The sequence below is a fragment of the Panicum hallii genome, chromosome 6, assembly GCF_002211085.1.
Source record: "Panicum hallii strain FIL2 chromosome 6, PHallii_v3.1, whole genome shotgun sequence".
NCBI classification, from domain to species: Eukaryota; Viridiplantae; Streptophyta; class Magnoliopsida; order Poales; family Poaceae; genus Panicum; species Panicum hallii.
In genome coordinates this window covers 7831837-7840831 of record NC_038047.1, presented here as the reverse complement: position 1 = coordinate 7840831, position 8995 = coordinate 7831837, and the positions used below count along the sequence as shown (strand labels likewise).

The 8995-nt window shown below is 45.3% G+C and overlaps 1 long non-coding RNA gene across 1 annotated transcript; it reads right to left on the bottom strand.

Annotated features, from left to right (window-relative positions):
- Positions 1-8377: 8377 nt before the first annotated feature.
- Positions 8378-8995, bottom strand: LOC112897720. Its single transcript, XR_003229729.1, has 2 exons — positions 8823-8995; positions 8378-8737 (listed from the first exon to the last, which is right to left on the bottom strand). It is a non-coding gene; the product is annotated as an uncharacterized LOC112897720 (long non-coding RNA).

Genomic DNA, 8995 nt, shown 5'->3' with positions numbered 1-8995 from the left:
TCTTTTCCATAATAATTGAGCCTACGCAGTGTCCTCGTTCGTAAGGTGGCGGCTGAAACAGCTCTCCCTTTTCTGAAAACGATAGGGGAAATGACTTTCTTTTTCTAAAAACGATAAAGGAAAATATCTATGTACATACCCATCCTAATTAAGTCTAGAAGATAACTTATTGTACAAGTTGTATGTTAAGTAATAATAAGATTACATATCAATGCACCGTACTACCGATAGACGGCATCAATATACTCGCAACAATTTAGTAAGGCGTGGTGGTTGAAACAGCCGCCTCTTTTCTGAAAACGACAAGGGAAAGATCTTTGTTTAAAAAATAATAAGTGAAAATGTCTTTCCTTTTCTGAAAAGAATAAAAGAAAAATATCTATCTTGGCCTACGTTTTCTGTCTTTGAATCTCGTGAATATAGTTTTAGGTATATTAGAAACTATAAAAAATACACACAAAAAGGACCGTAGAACCGTAGAACTTGGTATTTGTAGTTTGTTCAGGGGTGGATCTAGTATGGGGGCAGGAGGTGGGGAGGGGGAGGGGCTGGAGCCCCCCTATCCCATGCATCCTATGAAATAAGGAGAAAGAGAGTCCTACTTACAAATTTACGAATTTACGGATGTCGAGGAGGCCTACGAGCTGGAAGGCGTAGAAAGATAGATTTAATTTCAAATTTCAGTTTATTTCACTGAGTTAATTAATGATAATATGTAGGGAGATACTTAAAGTTGAATGATAAAAAAGGAGGCTTATCTTTTTTCTTACAAGTCCAGCAATCTTTATAATGTCACAGTTCATCTAGTCATCGAGAATTTTACTCGCACGCAAAACCAGCAAGTGCAATATTAGATAAGTTCCCTACAGTTATCCCAAACAAATGAAATTCTAAAATATTAGCCAATCAGCCTGCAGGAGTAGATACATGCAACATGTAAATGGCATTCTAACAGCCTACCCTCTGCTGCATGCTCGAATAAATTTTCATGCGCATTTATAAGCTCAACTAATTTCTCATGAACTACATCATCGCCTCTATTATTACTGAAAATCCAAAGAAATATCTAATCAGCACATTTTCTCTGATCAAGCATAGACAAACAATATTGTCACAAAATAAATCCAAAAAAGTTAGCACCTTGCAACAAGCTAAAATCTTTAGCAATTTACTACCTCTAAATAAATAGGAACCCGAGAGTCACAAAATTGTTTGATACTTACCACAAGTAGCTACTAGTCACAAGGCAATCACTCATAACACAATGCAAATCACATAGTAACTGATGGTATTGATCCCCTTTTCCCCATCAGGTAGCAATAATTCATCGTGATCGCTCTAAACAACAACAATTCATCATGGCAACCACCAACAGTGCCGAGGCTAGAATGCTAAATCCACTCCCATACAGTTATCAGGATCCACACATGCTGTGCATGATCACTCAATCAGCATGGCTACATAAAGGGATATGCATGAGAGAAGAAAACGACTAACCAATTATCTGTACCCAGTATTTCTGCACCTTAAATAGTAGCTTGCCTGCTCAATTACCTGTCTCCATGATCGATTTTATAAGACATAAAAAAGAAGACCACAGAGCAGAGAAAGGCGGCCTGGCATGAGAGAGGTGAGAGGCACACAGCACAGATCATACATAACCCTAACGAGGTGAAGTCGCTAACAAGTAAACAAGAGAAGCCAAGTAACAAAGACAAGATCCACAAAGAATTGCAGTGTGGATTTAGTTCAATTGAACTGAAGTGCGGGCGTAGGCAGTAAACCCCAATTCCCAACCCCAAGATTCCAAGATGGAGAAAAGGCGGCGTTCGAAACAGAGGCCTTTGCCTTGCAGGGTCGAACGGTTGGAGAAGAGGCAAGGAAGACTACCAGGGACCAGAGGCTTGTGAGCAAGCGGGGTCCAATGCCTCTCACGCCGCTGCTTGCCCCGGTGGCAGAGGAGGAAGTGACGACGTGGCGGCGCGCGAGCACGTGGCCGCGATTGACCCGTAGAGGGGGCCGGAGCCGCCGCTCCAGCTGCAGCTTGCCGCAGCGGCATAGGAGGAATGGACGTCGTGGCGGCGCGCATTCTCACCGGCGGCGCGAAACTCACGGAACAATGTCCGCGCGGGCCGTCTTGGGTTCATGGCGGCCGCTGGTGGTGGATGGAGACCCCGGATCTGGATCTCATCCTCACCCTCACCCTCACCCAGCGGCGAGAGGCGGCGGCGTGCGGGGCTGACTTCACCGATCCATGACCCGAGCACCGCCGCCATTCCCACCGGAGGCCACCGGTCACGGGGGCCGCTGCCGCCAAGGAGTCGATGGTCAAGCGAGGGCCCAATGCCATTCCCGGTGGCAAGCGGCGGGGCATGCGCAGGCTGACTCCCCGGCGGGGGCGAGCCACTACCTACCCTCCTCCCACGGGCTTTGCGTCGGGTGCGAGATGCGCCGCCTCCACGGCGGCGAGCGATGACGGGGGCCCGATCCCCCGCCACGGATTCCTTCTCGGCAGCGAGCGTCGACCGTTGGGCCGACCCATTGCCCGCCCTCTTCCCAGGGGCCGAGCTAAGGGTGTGGCGCGAGTTGCCTCCACTACGGGGAGCGAAGGACTCATCGCCGGCCATGGAAACCCTAGGCGCCGAGCCAAACAGTCTACGAAGTACTCGTAGAGAAGAAACAAACAAAAAAGGGAAGAGAAAGAAAAATAATATAAATAAATGTGTATCAATAATCATCTTCCCATATTATCCTTGTACCACCCTATACTACCTCATAGTACTGATCAATATCTTAGTGGTATAGAAAATCTGGACCGATCTTTACATGCGAGTCTTTTCAGACAGTAGTATATGATCGTATTGTGCGCCGTAAAAATCCTCTTTGGATGAGTGCATGGCTCTACGCATATTCCTCAATTATCTGCATATACCAATGAGCCGAGTGTAGCAGTTTATTGTGGATGATTATCCAATCTTGTTTATACCCCCCACGTCGTCACCGTCGGTGGCATAGGCGGCTCCTCGCTGCACCGCCAACAGGGACCTGAATACCCGATCCACCTTCTACCCTCGCTGCGCACGAGTGGCCTCCCGAAAGCTTGACGACATCTCAGGTGGGCTCTGTTTCATAGCATATGCCGGTTCCGGTGTCTACTTAGGTGCAATACAATCTTGTATAGCCCATATTGAAGTCCTAATCCAATTGGTTGATATCTTTAGTTGCTTTGTAGATAGCGTAGATGTTGGGTAGGGATGTCAACGGGTATAAAACCCATGGGTACCACTAAACTAAACCCATACCCATCTGGAAAACTCATACCCATATCCGTACCCATACCCTGCTGCGGGTAGAAAACCTACCCATACCCTTACCCATCTGGGTAACGGGTACCATGGGTATTCCATACCCGCCAAATTTAACTTTCAACGACAGCAAATAATTCAACAACAGCGAGCAATAGTATACATATTGTAGCAACTAGCAAGTCTTAAATCATACTAAAAGATAAAGAATTCATCAATACAAACATGTCCACATGTCCAACCAATAACCATATAATAAGTTACAATAAAACAGCCACATGTCTAGTGTCGACACCAACAACAACAATATTAATTGAGCAAAAAGGAAAATTGCTGAATGTTGATTGTCCCTCTCCCTCAGCAAAGTGTAAGTCCCTACAAAAGGAGCAAAATAAACATAAGCAAGTTGGTGATAAACTATTAATCCTTAATTGATGTTTGATCTTGTAGAACATCACCTCAACTTTGTCCTGGATCTCTTGAAGGCAAGTCCAAAATGATTCAGGTCTTTCACCATTCTCAATATCTACAAAAGGTAATAAGACAATAAAATTGAAAGTTGAATAGAAGAGTCTTTACAAAATTGAAGAATAAGTTATACCTTGATACTTGTTTCGCAGCCAAGCTTGAGAACACATGAGCGCCTCCAATATGTCTGGAGTAAGCCGGCTGCGGTGCTCACTAAGAATTCTACCACTAGTGCTAAAGGCGGATTCAGAAGCAACAGTGCTAACTGGAATAGCAAATATATCACGTGCTACCTTCCTCAGTGTAGGATACCTTGTTCCAGCCACCTTCCACCAATCAAGGATCTGAAAATTCTCTGTTTCAACTGGAATCAACTCATCCTCTAAGTACCTTTGTAGCTCACAATTAGCTGTCATGACTGTTGGCTGTTTTATTGCAACACGAGCACTAATTGAGGACAAAAATCCAGAATTATCAAGTGGAGGAGCTGCTGATTCTGTGTTACCTAGATCTTGATCCTCTTCCACTTGATACTCACTCATCAACTCATATAGTGTGTTTTTAACTTCATGAACTCTATCCATACACATTTCAGTAGGTTCACAAAAAAGTGTCTCAAAGAAACCAAGAAGATAATCAGTTTTAAAACGAGGATCAAGAATAGTGGCTATACCCATTGGTCCATGAATATCCTTCCAATACTTATCAAACTTCTGAATCATCTTTTCTGACATGCTTTCTATAATGGAATGGCCACAAGAGGACCAATCCTTAATTTTCATCTTAGCCTCACAAATTTTGAGGAGTTGAACATTTGCAGTGATATAGTTAGTTCCAGAAAAAACAGCCGTTATATCATTGAATATCTTGAGCCTTTGAACCACATCTCTAGCAAAAGCCCATTCTTCTCTACTTGGAGCACAATTATAAAGTTTCTCAACACGTGTTGCACGATTAAAAACAGCCTCATAAGAAAGAGCAATACTTAGCATTTGGTATGTAGAATTCCACCTTGTTTTGCAATCAAGAGCTAACTTATGTTCCATAGAAACTCTAAGGTACTTGGCAATTTCCTCAAATTTTTCTACTCTTTTAGGTGTAGCTATCCAAAAAGTAATACTTTCACAAATTTTGGCAATAGCAGGCTGTATTACCTCTAAACCATCCTTTACTATTAAGTTTAGAATATGGGCAGCACAACGCATATGAAATAGCTTTCCCTCCAACAAAAGTTTAGTCGCACCAATATTCCTAATAAGATTAGGAATTACCGCATCATTTGCAGTGCAATTGTCTAGAGTGACAGTTGAGATCTTCTCATCAAGATTCCATTCCACCAAAGCTTCATATAGCTGCTCACAAATCACTTCAACAGTATGTGGAGCAGGGACATATATGAACCTGCATGTTCCCATCAAAAAATGCAATTCAGTTATGCAATCGCCTCATAATTATTTGAATTTGATTGAACTAAAGAATTGAATTCAGATATGCAATCACCTCATAATGATTTTTCTTAAAGTCCAAGAATCGTCAATAAAATGAGCTGTGATAGCCATATAATCTCTTCTTTGGTTATCAGATGTCCACATATCTGTAGTAATAGCCACTCTTGATTTTGCTCCAATCATATATTGCAATGCCTTTCTTTTTTCCTCCTTGTATGCATCCATTATATCCTTCCTATATTAGCAGTATAAAGAGTCAAATAATGCATAAACAAGAAATAAAGTAAGTTGTGACTAATTAAAAACAAAAGAATGGTTGTTCTTACCTAATAGTGTTCCTAGTCACCATCTTGAACAATGGCTGTAGTGCACTTACAAATCTTCTAAAGCCAATGTGATCAACAAGACACAAAGGATATTCATGGAGTACAATCATAGAAGCAAGGGCTTTTCTAGCTACATCTTGATCAAATGTGTAGTGTTCTATAGACATTTTTTCTCCTTCAGATTTCATCCTTAAAGATGATTGTGTTAAGGTCTTGTTTGTTTTCAGCCCACCCAACTTGATCTTCCTCATGGTGCATGTCCTCAGATGGGCATGGAGATGGTTTGTTCCACTACCTCCTTTAGCACTCCATTTTTTTACAGTAGGTACATTGGGCCATTGATACACCTCGAACTTCTACCTCTTTAAACTCCTTCCAAACAACAAAAGTACGTTTCCTCTTTGCTTTTCTGCAATTCTCATCTGCAGCCACTACATCTTCATCGGTGCCTTCATCATCAACTTGGATAGGCTCATGTGATTCAGGAAGGCTACTACTCTCCGTCGTGGTGAAACTGAAATTTGAAACTAATAAGTTTCCAACTGAAATACTAACACATGAATAACACATGAATGCAGAATACAAATTATAACGAAACATACATCGTAAAACCTGTACCAACTGGAGGTGGAGGTGGTCTACATGCAGATGCAATGGGATGAGGTCTACCACCATCACCAGTTGATAGTACAACAGCAAGATTGTCAGTTGTAGGTGGTGGTTGGTTCAGGTTCGCGTTCCCAGGTGTTAGTGTGAGACTACGCGAATGATGGTGTTAGATAGGTTAGACAATAACAAACAAGATATTAAGTTGAAGGCTACTACCTGTGGCTGTAATCCTCGTCGAATCGAATATGCGAATTGCTTGAATCCATAGCATCACTGTTCTCAAGGTTCAAATCCATGGGCTGCGGCGCCGCGGGGGCGGTAAGGGCGGCGGGCAGCGAGGGCAAGGGCAGCGAGGGTGGCGGGCGGCAAGGGCGGCGGCCGCTGGGCGCTGGGCAGCGGCCGCTGGGCGCGGGGCGGCGCGGGCGGCGAGGGCCGCGGCCGCGGGGCGGCGGGCGGCGCTGGGCGGCGAGGGCGGCGGCCGCTGGGCGGTAGGCGGCGCTGGGCGGCAAGGCGAGGGCGGCGACCGGCGAGGGCACAACGCCAGCCGCCAGCCGCCAGGGGGCAGGCCCGCAGGGGTTGGGTGGGTCAGGGATTAGGGGCGTGAGGGTTAGGGTTTAGTTTTTCTTTTTATATTCGGGCTTGTTGGGCCAGTTTTTTTTTATTTGTTGGGCATGTTGGGCTAAATTAACATGTGGGCTAAAAATAAATGGGTGGATGGGTAAACGGGTATGGGTACCTGGTTCCCGTACCCATACCCATCGTACCCATTGGGTACAACTTCATACCCATTTTTATACCCATGGGTTTAAAATTTTTCCATACCCATGCCCTAATGGTATTTTTACCCGTCGGGTAACGGGTAACGGGTACCCATTGACATCCCTAATGTTGGGGCGTCTTGTTGCAGTTTTTGAAGTTTTTCTTGCATACATTGTAATGTCTAGTCTAGATTCACTCATTCTTTTTAATATCACCGGCAGCTCTCCTGCCTGATTCTTTTAAAAAACCTACTTCAAATTAAATGGTTTCTATGACAATTGGGTGATACGCCTTCTTGAGCTTCCATTCAAACAAAGTTTGCATGGGCAGGACCTGCAGCACATAGGGTGGCCAAATTTTTGGGTGGGCACGGCAACAGAGTGGGGAGGGGCGAGTGGAGGTGAAAGAGCATCCAGAGCTTATGTTACGACAGAGAGCAGAGTACACCAAGTCACCACGGGGATTGGTGCCTAGAGCTCGACGTCAGCAGCCATGGTGGCAATTATTTTTTTCTTGAGTAAATTATTCCTTGTATGCCATTAAAAATTATACTGATCCCTTCTTTTCCATCAGAAATATAGTGATCCCTTCTTTGCTATTAGATTTTGATTTCAATCCCCTATGTGCCATTCATGTTTGTTTCCGTTAGCTCACTACTCCGGCGATCTCCGACAGGGCTCAGGGTCACGTTGGGCGCCGCGCTCTAGTTGCTCGGGGCCGTCGCACTTGAGCATCGGCGCCTGAGTCTTGAGGATGGTCTCGCGTGCCAGGCGAATCTGGCGTCGAAGTGCAACGGGCAGAGCCGGCGATCGAGATGCCGAGGGATCGGGAACGTCGCGACCATGGCGGTGCCGGCACCGCTGTCCGCGTTCTGGTCGCCGCAGCACCACCACCGGCCGGCCATGCCCGGGCGCTTCGTTTGGCCATGGCGGCTCGATTTGCTCGATCTGCGGCAGCGGTTGGCCTCGGGAGCGATCACCGATGATTTGCCGCGGCTGGCGGCGGCTGTTGGCGCTCGGGCAAATGCCCTGCTCGGTGGTTCATATGTGACACGTTTTATCAATCTTAACTCCTACTAGTTAGCTTGTAGCGTTTGCCTTGATAGAGCTACGGAATTGCTTTGCTTCAATCAGCAGACGGCTTGCATGTGCCCGACGACGGAGGGTACATCCGATAGTCATATGGTGGGATTTAACGGAAACAGACGGCAGTGGCGTATAAGGGATGAAAAATCAAAATCCAATGGCAATGAAGAAATCATCGTATTTTTGATGGCATATAAGGGATCGGTATAATTTTGAATGGCATACAAAGAATTTACTCTTTTTTCTTACAGTGGCAATGATGGTGTCGGTGTCGAGGGAGACGCGTTGAAGATCATTCGGTTGCAGCTTTCTTTTCAAAAGCATCCAAGCAGCAGCAGTAGGGGGGCGGGTAAGGGCATCGGTAAAAAAAAGAAGACTTAAGAAAAGCACTTTTATTATAGTCTACAAGATTTGACATGTTGGAGGTATATCTGGAGGCTGGAGCCTGAGAATCGAGGAATATATGCTTTGATCGATTACAATAGACATGCCTGCTGCTAGACGCGCATCCATGCTATGTCCTGATCATTTTATTTACTTACATTCTCCATAAACTCGGCGGTCCGCCCTGCTTTTAAAATTGAAACAGAAGGTTCAGAAAAGAAAAGAAAACATACAACATAAAACTACAAGAACACATCTAGCCGCTATTCTATTCACTGCGCCGTATGTTGGTGGACCGTATGTTGGGTAGTCCGCATCCACGACCCCTCCTGATGTCATATTCTTCCCAGCATCTGCTATAATTGGTATCATAAGCGCTTGCAGGAGGTTCACGTGAATTTATTGACGGAACGAAGAAAAATCATTGCGTTTACGTACCAAGGGCTCCGGAGGCTTCATCAGCAAGTGATGAGATGAGGAGGAGAGAGGCGAGGCACAGCACCACCAAGCCTGCGCTACTTGCACTGAGAGCCATCGTGGTAGTGTTTGCCGTTGTGTAGTCCTCTGGGAGTCTTTGGATGGGCTGTTGGTGTTGTGAGGCAGGGCAAGCT